Consider the following 23,259-nt stretch of genomic DNA (forward strand, 5'->3'; position numbering starts at 1 on the left):
TCTCTGAAATCAGTAAAATTATATTTTTTTGAGAAAGGAAAAGAATTCTTCAGGTTTCTCTCAAGGTGATCCACTCATTCATTTAATAAATGTTGATTATCTATTGGGTGCCAGACACTGGGGGAATCGATAGCAGTGAACAGAATAGACAAAAACGTCTGCCCTCATGGAGCTTGTCTTCCAATGGGTTAAGACAGTCAATAAATAGATGGTGAGAAATGCTATGGAGAAAAATCAGTCTGGAGAAGGGAAATAGAGGCGTCAGATCACGTCACTCTATCCAGTTATGTTCCCATGGCTTCCCATCTCCAAGTAGAAGCCACAGTCCTTACAGTGGTCCAGAAGGTCACACAGACCTGGCCTCATCTCCTTGACCTCAGCGCCCAGTTCTCAGCCACACTGGCCTCCTTGCCGTTCCTCTTTGCTTGTCCCTTGGCATCAACCTCATTTCTGCCCGTGGCACTTTCATTTCTCTCTATGTAGCCACCCTTCCTTCAGATAATCACCAAATTAACTCCTTACCTCTCTTTGGTCTTTGCCCCGGTGTTACCTGCTCCGTGACGCCTTTCCTGACCACCTTGCTTTGAAGGTCACTTCCTCTCCTTACCCTAGCACTCCTTACTCTCCCGGGGGTCACAGCCCAGCAGAGAAGGTGGCCAGGCACCACCAGTTGGGCCCAACCACTGGCAGAGCAGCATCCCTCCTGGGGCAGGTCTGTCTGTGGGTTGGAGAGAGATGTCTGTCTTTCAGTTTTGTTGGGAGAGTTCTCAGGAAAGGCCCCGCCTCATGGCTGCACCATGGGAATCTCTGGCCTCTTCAGTCGCATGGTCCAGCCCAGAACTGAGTTAGTGGGAAGTGCCTGCGTGGCATTTGCCTTTGTCATACATGGCCTGATCTCTCCTGTGGACTGGATGTGGATTCTTGAAATAAAGGGCCGTCTTCCCGACGGAGTGTTTCTCCCCCATGAAATTGACTGGGTGTGGTTGTATGTTTAGTCTGCTCCTCCTTGGCAAGGCCGTTCTTGTTTTCCTTCCCCACGAGACAGTTCTCTCTCTCTGTACCCTCTGTGGCAGCCTCGTCCGAGTTCTCGGCTTTCAGTTTCACTAACTGTGCTGCCCTTTTATGTATTTCTGGCTTTTGTTCAGAAACTGAAACTGCATTTCATACATAGCTGGTTTATATCCGCCTCGTTTCCATTTTATTCAAAACTTAGCCTTTCCCCCTCGTCACTACCACTTGCTGGTCTTCCAGCATGAGAAGGAACGGTCCTGCTTCCTCGGCAAAGTCCCAGAGTCGATGGTTTTCATGACATAATAAACAAGATGTAAAATGAAATTGTCACAGGTTGGGCTCCCTGGGGAGCAGACGATGATGTGGCGCTCAGGATGTTTACTAGGGAGTCATCTTCAAAGGGGGGGAAGGAAGCAAGAGGCAGAAGGAAAGTTTGGGGGTGTGCAAGCCCAAGGTCACGTTGGTTGGCCCCAGGGGGAGCCTGCAGCTAGAATTGCTCCTCAGAGGAGTCTTGGCGTGGGCCCAGGTGGCCAGGCGTCTACACTTCCGCATCCCTCAGTCATTGCATGTTGGCTACCTTGGGAAAGCGCATGACCTTGGGCAACAAGGGTCTCTACAGCTGAGGCCAGCAGCATCCCCGGCGAGTGCTGAAGAGGGTGTGTGATCAGGGATCTGGGCAGGTCTCGGCAGGGCCTCCCCGCTTCTTCCCCACTGATGCAGGTGTAGTGCAGCTACGGCTCCAAGGTAGGATGCAGGGTTTTAGTTAAGAAGGAACCTCCATTGTCAGCTTTCGTTTGATATGGAAATTTGCTTTATTTCACTGGAAGCATAGGATGTTGGAGCCTGAAGAGGCCATAGAGAGCCTCTATCCAACCCTCTGGTTTAATGGATGGACAAAAGGAGTCATAAAGGGGAGGAAATCTCAGTTCGGTTTCCCCAGCAACAGGCCCAAGACAAGGATTTGAGAGTAAGTGGTCTGAGAGGTGTTCCCCAGAAGTAGGGAGAAGAATTCCCCCACACCCCCAGGGAAGTGGGCAAGTGGGAGGGAAGAAGAGGAAGCCAGTAAAGAAGATTTTCAAGAGAATTACTGCTGTGGACACGTGGAGCTGAGTCCCCGGAGGGAACTCAGGGAGGCAGTCCACAGGCTTTAGAGTTCTACCCACAGGGCGAGGAAGCTGGGATATTTGCCTAGCAACGTCTCTGTCCATCCTAGCTCTCTTTGCAGGCCCGGCCTGCTCCCAGAGCCAGAGGAAAAGCCACAGGTGTTCACATGTGGAGGTGAGCCTTGAGGACACAGGAGGGGTGGGAGACAATGACAGTCTTCCACAAGGCCTTGCCCAACACGGGACTAGAACTCAGGTGCCCTGACTGTTAGCACCGATTATTGAGCATCTCCCTACACTGTGCGCAAACCTGTCTAAGTAACCGGTGAGGAGAGGGAGGCTGTAGAAAGAGCAGGGGATATAGTCCCTCTTCCTGGGAGACAGTCTACTTGGAGAGCCAAGCGCACATTTGTGCCTGAAAGAACACAGAGAAGATTTCATACTCATTCGCACCAACTGGGTGGATGATTCTGCTCTGAAGGCAGAGTGTTGCCTTGTCGGTGCTGAGGTGCTTGTGTGAAGGGCTGCTCCAGAAGGAAAGATGTTTTTTGTTTTGTTTTTGTTCATTTGTTTGCAAGAGATTGAGTCTGGAGCAGAGCCTCGGTTGACATGGACTGTATGGACCGAGAGGTAAATAGCACACTGGTTAAGAATCGGGGCCATCGGAGTGAGCTGTCCAGGTTTCCTTCCTACTTCCCTCACGCAGGGGTCCTTGGGCAGTGGGTGAATTAAGCTTCCGTTGATCCCTCTATAAAGTAGGGCCAGTAAAAGAAACGAGTTCAGTGTACCCCATCTGACCTAAAGCGTGCTGTGTGAGGGAGTGTGGTCCTCAGCTGTGGTCATGTTTATTGTTGATAGAGGAGAATGGGAAGGTAAAGTCAAGTGGGAGAATGATTAGGGTCCGAGATCTGAGAAGAGGAGAAATGCTGTGAAGGACAGCTCTGGGGTGCTGGGGGAGGACGAGGGAGGCTTTGTAAGTCGAGAAGGTTTGCCCACTCAGACCAGGTTCTCATGGGAGCCTAGGTCCCATCAAAGCGAAAGTTTATGGGGAAACCCAACATGTAAAACATATAAACAGAGCCGCTCGCTTGAACGTGGCGTGGGGAAGCAGGGGTCCTGTCTTCCCCCTCCTCCTCAGCCACCCACAGCCCCGGAGGGATTCTGAGAAACCCCAAAGCTGCAGGAACAAAAACAGTTTCTTTTAGAAGGGTTTTTAAAAGCTACTGTTTGTTACACCTCATTTGTTCTGTATTGAGTTGGTTTTCCAGAAAAACTTTTTTTTTTTTTTTTTTTTAGAAACTCATCTTGGATGAAATTTTGCTTAAGTGTTCCTTTTTTTGCCTTCTTAACAAGGCTGACTGAAAACCTTTTAATCTGTTCTTGATGATTTTTGATTATCATAATGAACACTTAGTTACGGTTCTGTGCTTTAATGTGGTGATTTCCAACCTCAGAGGTTCTCAAGAGTTAGGACTGTTTACTTACACTGTGCTTTTTAAATTGCAACAAGAAGCAGCGTGGCTTCAAGGACTTGGGAGCCAGACTGTCCAGGTTTGTGTCCCCGTTTTGCATCTTATTCTCACTGTGACCTTGAACGAGTACTTAACCACTCTTTGCCTCAGTTTTTTCTTCTATAATTGGGAATAAGAGTCATACTTAATCCATAGGATTATTGTGAGAAATTTTATATGTTTATAGCTTAGAATAGTGCCTGCATATAAAAAGTGACATATAAGTCGTCGTCTTTTCTTCTTCTCCTCCTCCTCCTCCCCCTCCTCCTCCCCCTCCTCCTCCCCCTCCTCCTCCTCTTCCTCCTCCTCCCCCTCCTCCCCCTCCCCTTCCTCCTCCCCCTCCCCCTCCTCCCCCCCCTCCTCCTCCCCCTCCTCCCCCTCCTCCTCCTCCCCCTCCTCCTCCCCCTCCTCCCCCTCCTCCCCCTCCTCCTCCTCCCCCTCCTCCTCCCCCTCCTCCCCCCTCCTCCTCCTCCTCCTCCTCTTCCTCCTCCTCCCCCTCCTCCCCCCCTCCTCCTCCTCCTCCTCCTCCTCCTCCTCCTCCTCTTCTTCTTCTTCTTCTTCTTCTTCTTCTTCTTCTTCTTCTTCTTCCTGTTTTTATAATTTTTCTGTGTTCTCATAGCACAGTGATTAAGCCTGTGAGCTCTGAAGCTAAATAACCTAGATTTGATACCCACCACCGTGGTGATCTCGGGAAAGTTAACTTTCCCCCTGTGGGAGCGCACTGACCACCAGGGGGCAGCTCTTGCGTTGAGCACCTGCCCCCTGGTGGTCAGTGCACATCATAGCAACTGGTCATTCTGCCATTTGGTCAATTTGCATATTAACCTTTTATTATATAGGATTCTGTTTTTCACTGATTATATATACTTCAGTCTTTCCTGTACTCCACTGAACCAGATGTATCATCCTGCTGGTTTCCTCATTAATGATTTCAACAAATTTTTGACACATGCTGAGTTAAAATTTGTATGAGTCATATTTTTTATTTTTAAAAACTGTATCCCAACAAACCAACTACCTATTAATGGAAATTTTATTTTCTACTTTCTCTAAAAATTTCATTTGCTTTTCATTGCAATTTCAAAATGGAAATATATTTTATAGGTCTTTTATTTTTTTAATGTAGGCATTCTGTGAAGAGTAGCAGTAAACATAGGTCGTTAAAAGTTTTAAACCTGAAGGTTTTAGGCTAAGCTTCATTGTGAATCTAATGATTTCAGCAAGACCCACAGAGTGTGACATCAAAAATTGTAAAAATATCCCATTTGCTGTAGCTACAACTACAAATGAGACAGTGATAATTTTAGAAGACATTTTTGAAGTTATTTGCTTTTAAAAAGAGAATTTTTTAGAATTATGAAAAATTATGAATATAATTTTTAATTTGTATACGTTTCTGTCCATCTTTACTCCCTATGAAGCACTCTGACAAGTCTTGCAATAGGGAGGAAAGCTGTTTGCTAGGGATGTCAGCATTGGATAATGAACTGAACTTGTGGCCTTTAAAGTCACTTGGGTTGTTGAAGTTATATGATCCTAAGGCTGTCATGGAAAACGTTTTGTATTGTATTGGTCTCCCCTCCTTTGGTTAGAGGTTTGCTCTCCACTGATTTAGGTAGTATTTACTTAATAGATATTAATTTAATCTAATTAATATTTAACTCTTCTAGAACGTAAACTCCATGAGGATAGTCATGCCTGCTTAATCCACATTGGGTTCCTAGCACCTGGCCTAGTACCTGGTACATGGTGGGCCCTCAGCAAAATATTTCTGGCCTGACCGAATCACTACCTGCTCACGTTCCCTTCATCAGACAACAAGGACACGTGAGGAACTTGACAATAGACAGATGATTTCAAATGCTGTGAGTGCTGAATGTGGTTGGATGTGTAACCCAGGGCTTCACCAAGCCGTGAGACTCAACAGGGACATAACAGGTCCTCTGAGGTCTCTTATTAGTCTTCTGTGCCAAACACTGCCATTCTCTGCAGCATTTTGGTTTGTGCCTTTTGTTTTTTTAATTATCCTGCTTGAAATAATGGGGAATAAATTGATATGAAATGGTAGAGCTATTTCTTTGGAGGTTTTTTGTTAGTTTGTTTTTTGGGGGAGGGGTGTTTTTAACAGAGAATGCTACTTCACAAAGTTTGTTGGTTTTGTTTTAGTTTACATATATAATTTTTTTATTGTTTTCAGAGAGGCGGGGAGAGGGAGAGATAGAAAGATCAATGATGAGAGAGAACCATCCATCCCTGCCTCCAGTGCGCGCCCCCCACCACTGTGTGGGGATGGAGGCTGAAACCAGTTGCCTGTCCTGACCAGGAAACGAACCCTGACCTCCTGGTTCACAGTCTCAGAAGCCTCAGAAGATGATAAACACAGGAACCCAGAAAATGCTAAGAGGGATAGCTTAGAAGATAAAGCCAATTAGTCACTGCAAAAGTCCCTCCACCCTCAATTCATTGTTGCTCTGCCCTTTTTCTTTCTCTTTCTCAAATTTCTTCCTCCTCTTTGTGTTTCTTTTGCTGAAAATGAGTACTTTTGGTATTGACTTGATACTGTGTAGGTCACCAAGTTTAAGAAACGTGTGTGTGTGTATGTGTATATGTATATATGTATATAATTTATATATACGTATACTCTAAAATGTTATGATTTTTATCTATATAAACAACTTAAAATTTTATGGGTAAATCAAATTATATGTCCTACAGGTTTATAATCCTAGTCCTTCTCACTGAACTATTTAAGAATAAATTGCAGCCCTGGCTGGGTGGCTTAGTTGGTTGGCGCGTCGCCAGTATACTAAAAGGTTGCAGGTTTGATACGCAGTCAGGGCACATACCTAGGTTGCTGGTTCTATCCTCATCAGGGCTCATACAGGAGGCAACTGATGAGTGCTTCTCTTTGATATTTCTCTCTCTCTCCCTTCCTTTTTCTCTAAAATCAATAAAACATATTCTCAGGTGAAGTTTTTTTTTTAAAATAAGTTGCAGGTATGACTCTTCACCTCTTAGGTACTTCAGTTTGTATCATCTAAACAGGAGATACAGTTACCATACTCAGGAAGTATAGCATTGATGCAATAGCATTATCTAATGTCAGACCTCTCTTAATGATGCCCTTTCTAACAACAATATACATAAAACAACAGGGAGGAAGTCTCAATTCAGGAACAGTCTAAGATCACACATTACATTTAGTTATCAAGCCTCTTTGTCTTTCATGACATTAACATTTTAAAAATATATAGGCCATTTGTAAAATGTTTCCCAATGTGGGCTTATTTTATATTTCCTCATGATTAGAGTTAGGTTATGCATTTTTTTTTTTTTTGGCAGAAATACTACATAGGTGATATCCCAACCCCCTTAGTGCATCACCTCAGCAGGTGCATGATGTCTTTTTCCCTTTGTAATTTAGAAATAGTCTGTTGAAAGATAGTAGGATAGCTACAAAACTATGCAATTGTCCTACTCCCCAACAAACTTTCACCTAATGGTTTTAGGATCTCTGGAAATTCTTGCCTGAATCCATTATAACGATGGTGGTTGCAAAATGGTGATTTTCTAACTTTCATTCTTTATATATTTATAAGTTGGCGTTCTCTTATAAAGAAGAGCTTTTGCTTTACCCACTTGTTTATTTCCTTATTATAAATAATGACTCATGGATTCTTTTCTTTAAAGTCAGTGTGTTATAATCCCTTACTATCATTCATTTTGATGCTCAGATTGTCAGATGGGCCGGTCTAACGTAACTGATCCGTAGCATCTGGGGAGAGAAATATCTAATCCCAGGAGTAAGGCATATTTTTAGTACATTCACAGTGCTTCTGAAATTTTAATTGTGTACAAATCACCTTGGGCCCCAGTTTTTGCATCCTATCAAGCTCCCTGGTGGGCTGGTGCTGATGGCCTGTGGACTGCAGCTGAAGTAGCAAAGGTGTAGAGTCTGCAGGCTGCTCTGGAAGACTTAAAACATGTCTTGCTTTCCCTTTATTAGGATGAAAATTTTTCCTCATTTACATAGAAGAGACTCATCTTTTGAAGTGTATGAGCTCTGGTAGGCAGGAGGGGAGAGGACGGGGGTGGGGTGGGGAGGGGGGCAGACAATTTGAGCTCTCTTCATCAAAAAATAAATGTTCAATGATTTTGCTCTGTGGGAATTACGAGCTTTCTGTCATTGGCAGATTTCAGTTGCTCTTGGGCAAATAATTTTCTCTTTCCCTTTTAAAGCCATTTCTAGACAGATTGTTGCTGGCATGCCGGCATCTGCAGTTTGCGACCACTACATTCATAAAAATTCCAAATGTACATGGTGTTTTGCATTGCTTGGTGATCTTATTTAATCTGTTTACATTTTCACCAGTAATCCTTTTTATTTCCTTACATAATTTCCCTTACCCATCTGTCATCTGACTTTTACATGTTCCCTTACTTCATTCTGTTAAAAATGGATGAGGTCTTCCTTATAGAAGAAAACTTTACAATCAAGGGAATCCTTCTTTGGAGGTCTTAGAGGACACATTAGAAATCAGAGGATACCCACCCAGCTGGCATGGCTCAGTGGTTGAGCATCAATCTATGAACCGGCAGGTCACGGTTCGGTTCCTGGTCAGGGCACATGCCTGGGTTGCGAGCTCGATCCCAGTCAGGGGCGTGCAGGAGGCAGCAAATCAATGATTCTCTCATCATTGGTGTTTCTTTCTCTCTCTCCCTCTCCCCTCCTCTCTGAAAGCACTAAAAATATATTTTAAAAAAAGAAAAGAAATCAGAGGATACCTGATGTTATGGACTGAATGTTTGTGTCCCTCCCAAATTCATATGTTGAAATCCTACTTACTACCTTGTATGCTGTCCTTAGGAAATGGGCCTTTAGGAGGTCATTAGGAGTAGGTAGTCATGAGGGTGGAGTTCTCATGAAGGGACCAAAGACCTTGCTACATCTATTCTGCTCTTGGCCACATGAGGTTACAATAGTCTGCTATCTGCAGTTTGCAAGAGGGTTCTCACGACCACCGATCTATGCTGGCACCCTGAAATAGGACTTCTAGCGTCCAGAACTATGAGAAATCCATTTCTATTGTTTATAAGCCCCCCTCCCCCAGTTTATGACATTTTGTTATAGCAGCCCTGAACTGACTGAGACACTTGTTGAGATACAATTATGTAATCATCCTAGTTTAGCAGCTACTAATGAGCACTGGAGAATGAAGGCGTGTGGAACCAACCAATGGTGCACACACCAACTCATCTGACTGCATCTGGAGGATTTCCAAAATGAATGTTCTGTTTGTGTTTGTTTGTTTTCATCTCTACCATTTGTATGTTTTGCCGTTTCTGGCATCAAGATAGATAGCTGATAATAGTATTAAACTTGAGTAAAGCGTGGGCAGTTTCTGACTTATGAATGAACGATTCACAGCTTTCCGTGTCCCACTGCTTTCTCAGCTGCCCTTCCTTCCAGAAGGCTGGCCCCACCTCCCTGCTGAGGGACGCGGGGCACGCTTCCCCTTACTGAAAAGACTCTACCTGCCGCCACAGCCCTTCTCTGCCAGGAAGTGTGTAGCTCTTGTGATCCCTTTCTTGATCACAGCACATGCCTAGTGGAGTTAGGAGGGGTTTTATTCTCCCGCTCCGAGGAATGTGTGTTACAGAGGGTGTTTCAAATAGCCGCACTATGAAAGCCTTACTTCTCAAACCTAACCCAGAAATCTCCTAGTTAGATACATAAACAAGGAGATGCCTTCTGTGTTTTCTTTGTTAGAAGATGCCACCTGAAGATTTCTAATACCAAATTGCAGTAATGGGCTTGGCCTAGTAAGAGCTGATTGCCCCACAGAGGTTTCATGGTTGCTATAGAAGCACAGGGCCGGCAGAACCGGTGGTCTGTGCAGGCCACTGTGAGGTACTCAGGAGTGTGGCCATGGGGGGTGGGGGGGGGGGAGCAAGCCCCTGTGGAAACAGAAAGGCTGTCTCAGTGCCTTGAGTGCTAGACACCTGGTACCAATTAGACCACACCTGCTTTCTGCTGTTTGTTCTCCCCTCTTCTCTCTTTAAAAAAGTCACTGAAAATCAGAAATGTTTCAGATTTGGACCCAGATCTCTATGTATCTTTATAACCTCTCAAAACTGTGTGTAAAATCTGGCCATAGTAGTAAGAGAGCACGTTTCCTCTATTCTCTGTTTCAGGTGTACAATATCATCACTCTGACATTGAAAAATTCTCAGACAGGCGAGCTGCTTCACACACAGGTGCACACACACAGGCTCACACACATATGCACACACACATGCATACACGCACACACAACTCCAGAGGACTATGGTGGCATCCTTCACAGTGCCCCACACAAATGTTTAACATGTAGGTACTAGGAAGTGTTTGCTAAATTAATGATCCAAAGCAAAAAGGAATGGCAACTGGGCACATTTTATTTTCATTTCCCATCTTACTAGCTTTTTCAAAACAACATTTTGACTCCACATTACATTTCCAGGGCTGTATTTGAACACATGTGCATAGGCTGACTGGCTATATCCAAATACAGAAGTGCCTACTTAGTTGACATGATTAACTAAGGGATTGGGAGGGAGGTTGCAGAGTACTCTGGAAGTTATGTGCACCGTTAATTTTACCCAAAGAGTCTCAAGATGATGTCATAGCGCAGCGCTTCTCAACCTGTGGGTCGCGACCCCTTTGGGGGCCGAACGACCCTTTCACAGGGGTCGCCTAAGACCATCAGAAAACACATATATAATTACATATTGTTTTTGTGATAATCACTATGCTTTAATTATGTTCAATTGGTAACAATGAAAATACATCCTGCATATCAGATATTTACATTACGATTCATAACAGTAGCAAAATTACAGTTATGAAGTAGCAACGAAAATAATTTTATGGTTGGGGGTCACCACCACATGAGGAGCTGTATTAAAGGGTCGCGGCATGAGGAAGGTGGAGAACCACTGGCTTAGAGGGTCACTCCAGGACGGTATGCTGCCTTAATTTTACTTACCGTGTGGCCACAGGGGATATTACAGATTCAGGCAGCAGTTGCTGACCTGTGCTGAGCCCTCTCTGTCCCTGCCTTCAGGCCGTTTGCCACCTGCACTGCTAGAGAACATGAAACACCAATACTGACACTGCGCTGGTTAAACAGCAGGTGCACTGACCTCCAGCAGGAGAGACTCAAATGAGGGGAAAAGGCTGGAAGGAGGAACAGGTTGGGAAGATGTAGAATTGTATAATAATGGATGTTAATGATGATGAGGAGGAGGAGGAGGGAGGGCATTCCACTCCTTGAGAAGCAGTGTAAGCAGAGGCTAGAGATTGGTGTTCACCTTGAGTGTGCGGGACAGTGAGGAGCCTGGAGCAGAGGTTCTGAGTTGGAAAGAGTGGAGATAAGGTGGCAAAGCTTGTCCGGTGCCAGGCCCCAGAGGCATTCACGCTGCCGAAGATCAAAGTGATCTGGAAGGCGGTGGGACGGCACAGGGACTGTCCTGGAGCCGCTGCGCTGGGTTCCACTCCTGCCTCCATTCGTTGTGAGCTGCGTGATCTAGGTTGTCATACAAGCTCCCTGTGGCATGGTTTCCTCGTGTGTCAAGTGGACAATGATTTTATCTGTCTCACAGGGTTGCTGTAGGGAAAAAAAGAAATAAGAATCACGTAACCCTCTTAGCACATAGCTGGGTACTTGCTAGAGGTCCTCATATCCTCATTACTAGGCAAGGGAAGGAAGTAGAGGCAGCTTTGCTTTAGGAAGCCGACTTTGATATGGAGGGTGGGTTTCCATTTGTTGAAAACGTTGTGGGCTGAATCTTCAGGGGGCTTTGTGGCTATGCCTTTTACCTGGATGGAGTTGAAGACAGGAATTTAGAGGTGTCACCACCATTCCCAGACTCTACAGGAAGGGACAGGAACGTGGACAAGGCGATGTGTTGAGGGAAGCCGGTCTGTTTTCACGTCTCCTTTTCACAGATTCTAAGAAGGATCGTGCTTGACAGTCATTCAGGAATGATTTGGTCAAACTAATTAGCAGTGTTTCTTAATAGCCACAGAGAACTCTCATGCTGGTCAGTGAGAGGAAGTGAGTTATTGGGCCAGAAGTAACTGGAAGTTTGTTTGCTTGCCTTTTTGTTTCTTGGTTAATATTTTATATTTTGTACCCAGAGACTGCTGTGCTGACAGGGATGAGATAGAGAATTGAATCTGAATGAACGGAAATGGGAAATAACGATGACTATCCCTGCAAGAATTGTGGTGCCTGGCTTAGGTAACAGGTGCATGCTAATTCTGTTGTGTTTACACTTTGTGTGGATAAGAAAATGGATGGCAGCTCTCCATATAAAAACAGGAATTCTTTTCAGACCTTTCCTTGAAGCTTTTTTTTTTAAAAACTATGAGATTTTGAGCCAAAAGGAACTCCTATTCATCCAGTAGGAGGTTTGAATTTTTAGTAAGCTTTTGTCTTTGTAAAGATATGAATAAGTTGTACTTCAGTCCTATCTTCATGGTGGAAGTTGTATGACAATTTTTATAGCACAAGCATTATAATACATGAAGATACAGCATCTTCAACTGATAACATTACCGAACACATTTTTTGTTTATCAGAGTAAGTTTTACTTCCTAAGGTCTGCTTGTCTGTATTTTGAGTCTGAATATTATAGATGTTTCCATATATGGTATGAAGTGTTCATATGTACCATTTAAATGGTTTCAAGGGTCAGGGCTTATAAATGCTAATAGTTCTGGTATAGCGCTCCAAAGATAATGCCATGCATATGCTGACATCAATTGTTAATTAAGTCTTGATGATTGTGTCTTATACTAGTAAACAGAAAAGTGAGTGTGACTGTACGGTTACAACACATCTCTCTGCTGCTGGCCACTGTTGTTCAGAGGTTAGAGCATCAGCCAGTGCATCAAAGGGTCTAGAGTTCTGTTCCCAGCCAAGGGCACATACCTGGGTTACACATACTGGGCTGTTGGTTCCATGTCCGCCCCAGTCAGGGTGGGTGCAGGAGGCAGCCAATCAGTGTATCTCTCTCACATTGATGTTTTCCTCTCTCTCTCTCTCTCCCTTCCCTTTCTATTTTCCTCCCTCCCTTTCTCTAAAAATCAACGGAAAAAATGTCCTTGGGTGAGGATTAACCAAACCCCCTCCCCAAATACATCTCTCTCTAGTTCTTAGTACATGTGGTCTTGAAAATATACTATCATATGTGTGGACATATATGTATATATGTACTATATGTTTATGCATACATGTGTCAGTAATCTCTGTAACTGTTCAGCTAAACATAGCACAAATTAGTTCTATGCCAGATAGTGTAAGTATTCATGGATATCAGATTCCTCTGAACTGATTCAAAAAAATATGTAGAATTACGTGCAGTGTAAAAGGCACTTGTTCTCCTCCCTCCAGGGTGCAGTTCTGCTGCTGCTGCACTCCATCCCTGCCGTGTTGTCTATGGCATCTTCTCTCTGTGCATTCTCCCTGGCTGCCTCTCTCCTGTTTTTACAAGGACACTAGTCCTATTAGCTGAAGAGCCCAACTATGCTAGTCTGACCTCATCGTAACTTAATTATACTGTCAAAGACCTTATCTCCAAACAAGGTCACTATCACAGGTACCAGGGGTTAGGACTTCAACAACATGTTGTTTTGGGTGGACGCAACTCAACCCATAACAGGCATGTAGAATAAATCTGTGCAGTATTTACCATGTAATAAACATGTGTGTGAAGTGTGTGTGTTTAATGTGGCATATTGAAACAATGAAGTTAACAAGCAGAGTACAGATGTGTGAAACATTCACATTGTTGAGTATGGGTATTACAAATGTCAACTTTTAAAAGCTGTCTTCTACATACTCAATGTTATTAATGACTAGTTCATTATTTGATACTTCTAAAGGGAATTAACTTATATAAAATACAGTGTTTAATCAGGTACTCATGCCTCTGCTTGTAAGTTCAGTTTCTAATTACAGAAATTATTTCCTTTTCTGGTAGAAATGAGCACCCCACTTAGAACTTTAGACTTCATTGGTAAAAAGGATTAAAGAATAAATTGTTCAGAAAATACTGTAAAGGAAATGGTGATCTACTAATTTATAATCATCAACTTCCAATTAACTCCTTGTCAGTATGTGTGATAAGCATCATCCTTCTAAAGTTTTTAGGAAGTGAAGTATCATTATAAATTGTTTAAATCAAGAACAACAGTTCTTGACAAACCTTGCCTTTAAAAAAAAATAAGTTAATACGTGTAATTCCCTATCTCCTGTGGGTTTTTCTGCAGTGTTCTTAAGTTAGTAAATTAAAATGCTGAATATCAAGGGCTCCTCATTTGTAACTCAACAATATAGGTAATGACTGGACCTCAGTCTGGTCACTTGTATCAAAAGTTTACTTGGAAACTCTTTTACCCTCTTCACAGATTATTCTTGATTTGCATATAACAGTCATCCAAAAGTCTAGAAGGGGAGAACATTGTCAGTCCCTGTGGGCTGCATAAATTCCTTTCAGCATCAGAGAATTAAAAGCATCCTTTTTGTCTCCTTAGTTTGTCAGGTCACATCTAGTTCTCAGAGCTGCAGCTTTCTTATTTCAAGTGTGTCCTCTCTTGTTGCAGCTGCGATCCTTCAAAGGAGATGAGATGGCGAGTTCTCACCACCCTGTCTTTCAGGGCCTCTTCTCAGACCAGGAAGCAGGCTGCTGAGGTGGGCCACAGTGAGGCTGGAGTGGACACACACAGGCCTCCAGCCTGACTTCCCAGCCAGGCCAGCTTGTAGCACTCTCTCTAAGTGAGCAGATAGCTTACTCCTTGAAGCCCTGGGTTTTCTCTAGATCAGAATTCTAGAGTCTCAGGTAGAATGGGGAAACACTTTCTCTTTAAATGTCACTAAGACTTTTTGGTGTCTTAAAGGCAGAGGTGAGAGACCAAGGAGAGAATGTTTTGGTTTAATTCTCCCTTTCTCTTTGTTGGTAGACTTTCTCCATTGTGACATAGGAGAAAGGTAGGATTGTGGCAGACCTTTACAATGAAGACTCAAAGCTGGTTTCTAATTCTCTGAGCCATTTGATGATGGTGATGGTGAGGAGGAGGAGGATACCACCACCTTTTGGAGGTTAAGCTATGGGAATTGTAGAAGTTATCGACCCTGGGCCACAGGAAGCTTCTAATTGCTATTATCTATGCACATTCACAGAGATCATCTCCAGGTCAGGGACTGGCAAACTATCCCAAGGGCCAAATCTGGGTCACTGTCTGTTTCTTAAATAAAGTTTCTTGGAACACAGCTACATACATCTCTATATAGTTTTTGGTAGCTTTTGCCCGATACGGGCAGAGTTGAATAGTTGGAACTATGGGCCACAAAGCCTAAAATTTTTACCATCTAACCCATTACAGATAAAATTTGCTGACCCCCTACTTTAGGTAATGTTTCATAATTGTGCAACTATATAATTGAAGAATTTCAAGGCCTGTTAGAGATTATGTACTTCAAGTCTAAAGTGATTTTATAGATCGGCAGGTCAAAGTTCATGAAATGACTTGCCAAGGGTCTTACTGTTTGTTGGTGATTTTCTTTTACTTTTTCTAAAAGAGAAGATTCCCCCCCCCCATAACTTTATTTCAAGATACACAGAACAAAAATTCATCATTTAACCATTTTATCTGGACAGTTTAGTGGCATTAAGTACAACAATATGAATATATTGGTACAACAATATGAATAAATTGCTCATAATATGAATATACTGTTGTACAACCATCACCACCGTCCTTCTCCAGGACTTTGCCATCTTCCCAAACTGAAACTCTTTACTCATTAAACAATAACGCTCTGTTCCCCCTGCCCCAGTCCCTGGAACTTCCATTCTACTTTCTGTCTCTATGAATTTAACTACTCCAAGTACTTCATATAAGTGGGGTCATATAATAGTTGTCCTTTTGTGACTGGCTAATCCATAACATTTTTATTTGAAGGAAATATGCTTTACAGAAACAGGAGAAGTCCAGCCTTGTCCCTGACTGATTCACCACTGGACTTGGTCCAGAGTAAGCTGATCAGATTTTCTTAACGTCCTCAGCTCTAAAATGATACATCTTTTCCTGAAGAATATAACACAATATCATGATGTTAGCCACTTAAAATTACAAAGGAAGATCTCAAAATTAAAGTGGAATAGTCACAAAATATTAACTTTGAAGCTCAGGTATGTGCTTCCGGTATTTTGGTATTATTTGTGAGAACACAAAAGAATACTCAGACAGTGACTTTGGGAATCAGAGCCAAAGATGAAGGATGATAACTCAGGTCTCATGACCCACTCCTGGGTAGGATCAAGCATACTTCTCTGGTGACTGGTTCTGAGTTTGTCAAGTTCAGTGTCTTCCGGTCCAAGGCAGTGTTGCCTACACATTGTCCACATCTTGTGCTTTGTACTTCCCTTTTGTGAGCTTCATACTCTTCATTCCTTTTCTGTTTACACAAAGTTATTTTAGACGGGGTAGAATAGAATTGATTACATTTTAGGTTACTAACTATGTCACATTTAAGTTCTGCCTTTCTAAGACTCTACCCAGGTCACTCAGCTGGAGTTCTGAGTGTTCATAATTCCTTAGACTCACATGGACATGCTATTTCCTGGTTTCAACTTGAGATGAGTAATTTAAGCCATGCTTTTCATATTTTACTCAGCTAGCACTTCGAGATAAAACTTATTGTGAAATTCTTGGAGAGGGAGGAAGGGCACCTGGCAGGAAAGTTAGGTGACCAAATACTGCCTCCATGTACTAAACGAAAATAAATTGTACTAAGGCATTTGTCTAAGTATATGTTGGCCATCAGGCCATAAATTATATCCTGTTTTAATTGCTGTTTTGTCCCAATAGCAGGGAAGGTTATGTGTATGAAATTCTTAAAATTAATTCAGCAAGCATTTGTGTGCTTACTATGTACTAAGTGCATTACTTGTATTAGCTCCTATAATCTTCTTAAAAACTCCTGAGATTTGTACTTTTATTATATCCATTTAAGGGATGAGAAAACTGAGACCCAAAATAGTTCTTTGCCCTATGACACTTAGCCAGTAAGAGGTTGTGCCAGAATTTGAATGTGAGTAGTCTTGATTGCAAATTCAGATTTCATTTGTTTGCGTGTTCATTTGTCCATTCATTCAACCAATATTTAATGAGCACCTATTATGTTTTAGACTTGATTCCAGGGATACAGCTGTAATGATAAATACCTTGCCCTCACAGAGCTCATACTTTGTTAACCACTTTTCTATTAAGCCATCTTGCCTTCTCATTCATCACCTCACCTAGGATACTTTGATGCTGGTGCTTTTTTACAGCTTCTCATTAAGGAAGGTATCAAATGAAGGTTTGGTAAATGGCAGGAGTTTTTCCAGTCAGCTAGGATGACTTCTTTCAACAGGCAGAATTGAAGAAACCATTGAAGATAAATAATTGTTTCTTTCTTCTTGAATTATCAAGGATATGTTATCACAGCATCTGAGACTACTGTAGGGTTTATCACCCTGACGGTCATTTAGTAAGGATGTCTACGTTATATTATTGGTGCTGTCCACTGCTTTAATTTAAGCCAGTTTTCTCTTTGTCAAGTTGAAGATAGTATGGACATATTAACTTGCCCTTTTGTTTTCAAGAAGTTTTTTGTTGTTGTTGTTGTTTTTGATCCAAGACAAAACTGTGAAGCATATTTGGTGGTTTGCCATCCTCTTTCAGATACTCTTTTTTTCATCCTCTGGCTTCCCAGCCTCCTAGCCAGCAAAATGTTTCAGTTAATACCCTGCTAAAGTGTTATAACTAAAACCTCCTGTTCTCCTATGGAGTAAGAAGTCTACTAATCCTGGTGAGCTGGGAATAGATAGCTCAAGAGATGACTCATAAGGGCTTAATTATGACCCTTCTGGAGAATTTGCATTTTAATGGAAAACATTTCTGCTACCCCTTCATTTGAGGGGAGTGGATAAAAATTTAACACACTCAGTCTACACCAAGCATGTCAAACTCTGCTGGCGGGCCGCATGCCTCATTTATGTTTATTTAAATGAGGCATGCAGCCTGGCGGCCACGAGTTTAACATGCTTGGTCTACACTGTCGAACTAACCCACATTATTAAACATTTTGGGGGAACTGGCTTTCTTTGTGTGATTTTGAATTGCTTAGTGAAATATTTAGGTTTCCACATCTTGATTTTTTTAAATGGGTGTGATGAACATTGGTGCAGAGGAAGGAGTACTTTCTGACCATTGCATGTCTTATTTTATGCTGTGTCCCGGACCCACTGATTGTCATGCCTGGAGTATCTCATTTGTTCTATAGACAATCTTTGGATATGTCTTAGTATCAGGACCTCTGCTGGGTGGTACTATTCAACTGCTGGTGGTTCACAAAATTACCACTTAGACCTTGTATTTTTAATAGTTGGCAATGTAAAAAAGCCCTTCTCAATAATCATCTCATTTAATCTTCTATATGCTCATTATCACAACACACAAGTATATAAAGGTCTTCCCTGTAGACCAGTGATTAAGATGATATTAATCTCAATTTCCATAGGAAGAACATGAAGCCAAAGGAAATTAAGTGATTTGTCCTGACTAAAAACCACGTTCTCTTGACTGAGTCTGGGGACCTTTCTTCCAAATCTAAGCCATAGCTGCCTGTAAAATCAGGACCTGTTCATCCCTGTGATACTTGAATGATTGTGTTACTGAGTTTCTGTAATGCATTTGCTCGAATTGAATTTCATATCCTTTTTTTTGGTAGGACATTTTTTTTTCTAATTTTTCTACAACCACTCCTAAACTTAGAATCATCCACATTCAGATTTGATGGAATATTCTTAGTATCTGCATTTAAGTTATTTGTTCATTTATGATCCTCAGCAATGTAATCTGACCTCCCAAAATAACAGTTGTGGTTCTATAGTGATGTTTTAAAATATCACAGCCCTGATAATTGGAGTAAATCCAGTTTTTCCTTAGAGTCTATACTTATTTTAGTGGTAGTCTCTCTTCTTTCTGTGGTAAATGGAACTAGCTTCAGCCAACTGTTGACATCACAGTAAAGAAAATACAGCTAGTTTTTCTGACTCTCAAAGGGGGAAAAACTGTCGACCTGTCTCTTTAGCATAATGTATTTCAAGCACTTTGAAATAGTTAGTTAGCTAGTTGCACAGCCTTTCACAGACTAATCTTGTCCCTGTACTTATGCTACTTATCTGTACCCACTTTTAGTATATTGACTTAATTTATCTTCCTTTTTTCTGGCTTTCTCATTTAATACTATAACTTATGCTGTTTTACCTTGTTGTCTTTGTAACTGGCAGAGTCTTAATCATATGGGGCTAATTTCTTAACCACCTACGGCATTCCATCTTTCAACTGGAGTTTTTGTCTTTTGATCAGGTTCCACTTAACATTTCATTAATAAATTTGGTATATTGCTCTATAATTGACTCTTGTGGATAAGTCTGTACTCCCTGGTGTGATTTTAATTAGTAGTCCTACAGGCAGCTCATCCTTTGTAAAGATCCCTCCAAGAAGAAACTAAAGAAAGAATACACAGAATATGTTTTCGATTGTGTGCAATCATTCAGCTTTTCAGTCAGTATTTATTTGAATGCCTGCAATTTGCCATCCACTCTGCTGGGGATGTACAGACAAGCAATGTGTCTTGTCTACTGGGCTTACACTAGTAGTTTGTCCAGACAGGTGTATCAGATAATCCAAGACAGTGTGATGTGGGACTTGAGAGAATTAGTATGAGTTGTTACGTATGTATGTGGTGTATGTATATTGAGGAAACTCTTAAGCAACTTTGAGGTGTCTGGGAAGGTGGCCTTTGAGATCATCCGATATCTAACAGGATAAATAACAGTTGGTCAGGTTTTGCAAGGGTGGGGAGATTAAGATAGGGTGCTCATTTGAAAGAAGACCCTTCTCTCTAGCCAGAGGGTAAAAAGGTTCATTATGGCTACAGCATGAAGTCCAAGGGAGAGGCTGTAGAAGTGACAGGGTTCCAGAAAGGGCTTATTAAGTGTTTGGCTTTATCCTAAGAACAACGGCTTTTTTATTTTTTTTTTTTGCTTTTTTTAAGGCCAGGGAGCAGCATGATCAAATTTGTAGTTAGAAAGAGTTCTCTGACTGTGCTGTGGAGAATGTTTTGGCAGAGAAGAGTTGTAGGGAGACTGCTTAAGAGTTCATTGAAGTAATGGAAAGTAGAGATGAGAGTGATCTGAACCAGGGTAGGTTAAGTGGAAGGATTCAAGAGACATTTAGCAGAGAGAGTCCTTGAGAATTATTGATTGCAGGAGAGGGCTGCATAAGAGAAAAAGAGACACGGTCAAGGGTGATTGGAAGTCTTTCAGTTCTCTGTTCCCCTCCCATTCCTCCACCAATTGATTTTAGGCAGTCATAGATTTTGAGCTGTAATATCCATGGCCATAAAATAAATATACTTGGACCTAGTAGGACACTTTAAATTTTAATATATTCTAAGATCTCTGTAAGAAGATTTTTAGACTACAAAGGGTAGTTTTATGTGAGAAATATTCCATGTTAAAAGACCAAATAGCATTACTTAAGATATATAAAATAATTTACAAGAAAAAGTCATATTATTTAATATTTCAGGCAAATGTAAAGATATAACCTTATTTTTAAAATGTTATGCCATTAAACAGCAGTTCAGCAATTCATTGATGATATATATTCATTAGATAAGGAAGGAATCTGAACTTTTCAGTACAGAATTACCCATCCATTGCCCAGCCTTAATGGAAATAAAAATCTAGACATAAAATATAAAGTAATGAAAACATTTGTTAGGTATGTAGATAGTTTCAAGTAGTTCGAAGGGTTGTCAAGAGCCATATGTGGTTCCCTGGACTAATGTCGATCAGTGCTCAAATGAAACAAGTTACTTTGGGATTATGCTGCTTTGATGGGGAATCACCAGTGTCCAGTTCACTCCTAAATACCATCCAGACAGCTATTTCCTGCCCTCTCTTCATCCATTCTTCTATCCCTTTGTTCCTTTAAAGTTAACTTGTTTCTTACCAGACGGCCCTTCAATTCTTGGACTTGAGAAGTTCTCTTGAGAGGTGTAAAATAAGATGGAACTGGTACCTTTGTTTTGGTCTTGGCTTTACCAAAATCAGCTCTGTGGTTATGAATTTGCCACTTTTCAGGATCTTGCTTTCTACCTGTGAAAAATGAGAAAGCTGAAGTAGATTAGTGATAAGGAAACTCCCAGCTATGATTCTTTTGTCTGCCTTTGCTTCTTCCTGGCCCTGCATATCCAGTTGCTTCCAGGCCTTTGTTTACTGAGGGTCCCGCAGGTACTTGAGGTTTGTTATCAGAGCCACCCCTCATATTGAGGCTTCTAAGGTTTGTTACAGCCCCCACTGTCAGAACCAGGGAACTAAAAAGCGAGCTACTAGAGAGCTGCCCCAGGGGAGAAGAGGAGGCAATGGAGCAGCTGAAAGTCTTATGTTTAAATGCTAGAGAACCTGCACGTAGGTCAGGAAACTTACCCCTTCCTAACATTCTCTCTTGCCTTCTCTTTTGTTATTTTTTTAATCAGACAGATGTTTGAATTTTTTATTTTCTTTTTCTTTTTTGTGCTTATGCATTTTTGGTTTTGGGGGTCGGGGATGGGAAAGGTTAGGGTGGTTGCTGAAGAGGGGAAAGAAGAGACCACTGAACATGTTTTTAGGAACCATGCTGCCTCTAGGGACACATTTCTTTACAAAGGTGGTAATTTTTTCCTCCACCCTCAAGCCCACCATTTGCCGTATCTATTGTGAGGTACTGCTCTATAGCATCTTTGTGAAGCCCCTCCCTCCTTTGTCAATGTAAATCCTCCTAACATCCATCCTCAAGCTCATTTCTTCAGGGAATGCTAATTAACTCCACTCAATGTTGATCACCAATCACATTTAAGCCTCCTGGACTTCATGAAATGTTACTCTTTAAAATCTATGTTTAAAGTAGGTTCACATGCAGAGTAGGAAAATCCCAGGTCGTATTGTATATGTTGTAGTATGTATGGTAGTATCTTCCATTACATACTTTAAATGCACTGGAAATAGAGTGACTTATCACATATTGACCTGTTCAGTCTCCGAGATGAAAGATCTGAAGAGTAATCCTTCAGCTATAACGTCATTTGACCTGACTTGTTTTTCATTCTCATTGTGATTGCTGTGAGTTATTGAAGTTGATTCACCTTGGAAATGGGCATGTTGGCTTTAAAAAGATCACCTTTGCTTTAAAAATGTGGTAATTGAATGCTGTTTCCGAAATGTATTGCTCCTGCTATGATATTACAAATGGTCATTTTAAAATGTTATGTACAGTCTACATAAGTTTAATTATAAATTGGATCGTTTAAGAAGTTGTCCTGGTCTACCTTTTTGGTGTATTTTAAATTTGAAACGAATCTTTGAATACCTATATGGCTGCTGGCTCAGTGGGCATTGGGTTCACTGGTTTGTCACTAGAGCCCTCTTCACAGTTGACCACTCTGGTAATAACCAAGGTGACTCCTGTCAATTGGAGGTAAAGCAAATACTTTGCATTAATTCTCCCCTCCCCTTCCACTACTGTCAACTCCCTAACCAACCATCACCGCTCTCACTTCTACAGAAGCAAAGATAATGTAATTGCAACACCTTTTCCTCTTTCTAATACTACACAAGATTGAAAGCTGCCCTTTGCGGATTCCCTTTGTCACGTTAGTTTTAACTTTTGTTTTACGTGTGGAGATCACACTCTTTTCCCTGCTACCCCGAGATGACCAGATTGCAGTCTTCTAACAAGCGAAGAACGAGATCTGATTTATGTTTAGCAAAATAATGGCTGTAGTAGAAATTTGTAAGTTTGTAGAATGCAGAATAGGATTGAATGACTTTGAAGAATCTTTTAATGCGTGCTTTTGAATACACTTTTTTTTTGCAATGAATGGTCGTTTGAAGATCTCAAAGTCCACTAGAAGTTATGACCCTTACAGTCATAACTATTTACCTCTCCCCTAAAACCCCCTCCCCCACCGTGCTCCCGAGTGCTTACAGTTGTCAACAGTCATGCTGTCGGGACCCACCCCACAGTAGCAAGTTCGTTAATGATTTTTAAACATAAGGTGCAAATGAAAGGATGCCTTCGGCCCCCGCTTGGCCCAGGTGGGACTGGCTTGGGGAAGACGCAGCCCAGAGGAGTTTTGCCGGGTGACTCATTCTCAGCACTGACCTTTGCTGTTAAGCCCGCCAGGAAACGACACCAGACATTGTTAGGATGAAAAACGACCGGGAGGGGCTGGTGGTGGGGAGATGGACGGAGATAAAATTTGGCCAAAGCTACGTGTCGCACAGCAGCGCGCGGCGGGGCGGGCGGGGCGGCCCCGCACCTGCGTGGAGCACAGGCCCGCGGGCGTGTCTCGGGGGCGTGTCCGGGGCGTGTCCTTCGGGGGGCGTGCCCAGGGGCGGGGCCAGTCGCTGGCGCCGGCGGTTGGAAGGGGGTGGAGTTGCCCTTGGGGGCGGCACCGGCCCTGGGCCCGAGGCCCGTCGCGCCCTCT

At 42.2% G+C, this 23,259-nt stretch overlaps 1 protein-coding gene across 3 annotated transcripts in view; it reads left to right on the forward strand.

Annotated features, from left to right (window-relative positions):
• Positions 1-23,259, forward strand: part of PCGF5 (polycomb group ring finger 5) — a 105,255-nt gene that overhangs the window by 23,397 nt on the left and 58,599 nt on the right. The gene's annotated exons all lie outside the window — the stretch shown is intronic.

This window comes from Myotis nattereri, assembly GCF_964212035.1.
Source record: "Myotis nattereri genome assembly, chromosome: 13".
NCBI lineage: Eukaryota > Metazoa > Chordata > Mammalia > Chiroptera > Vespertilionidae > Myotis > Myotis nattereri.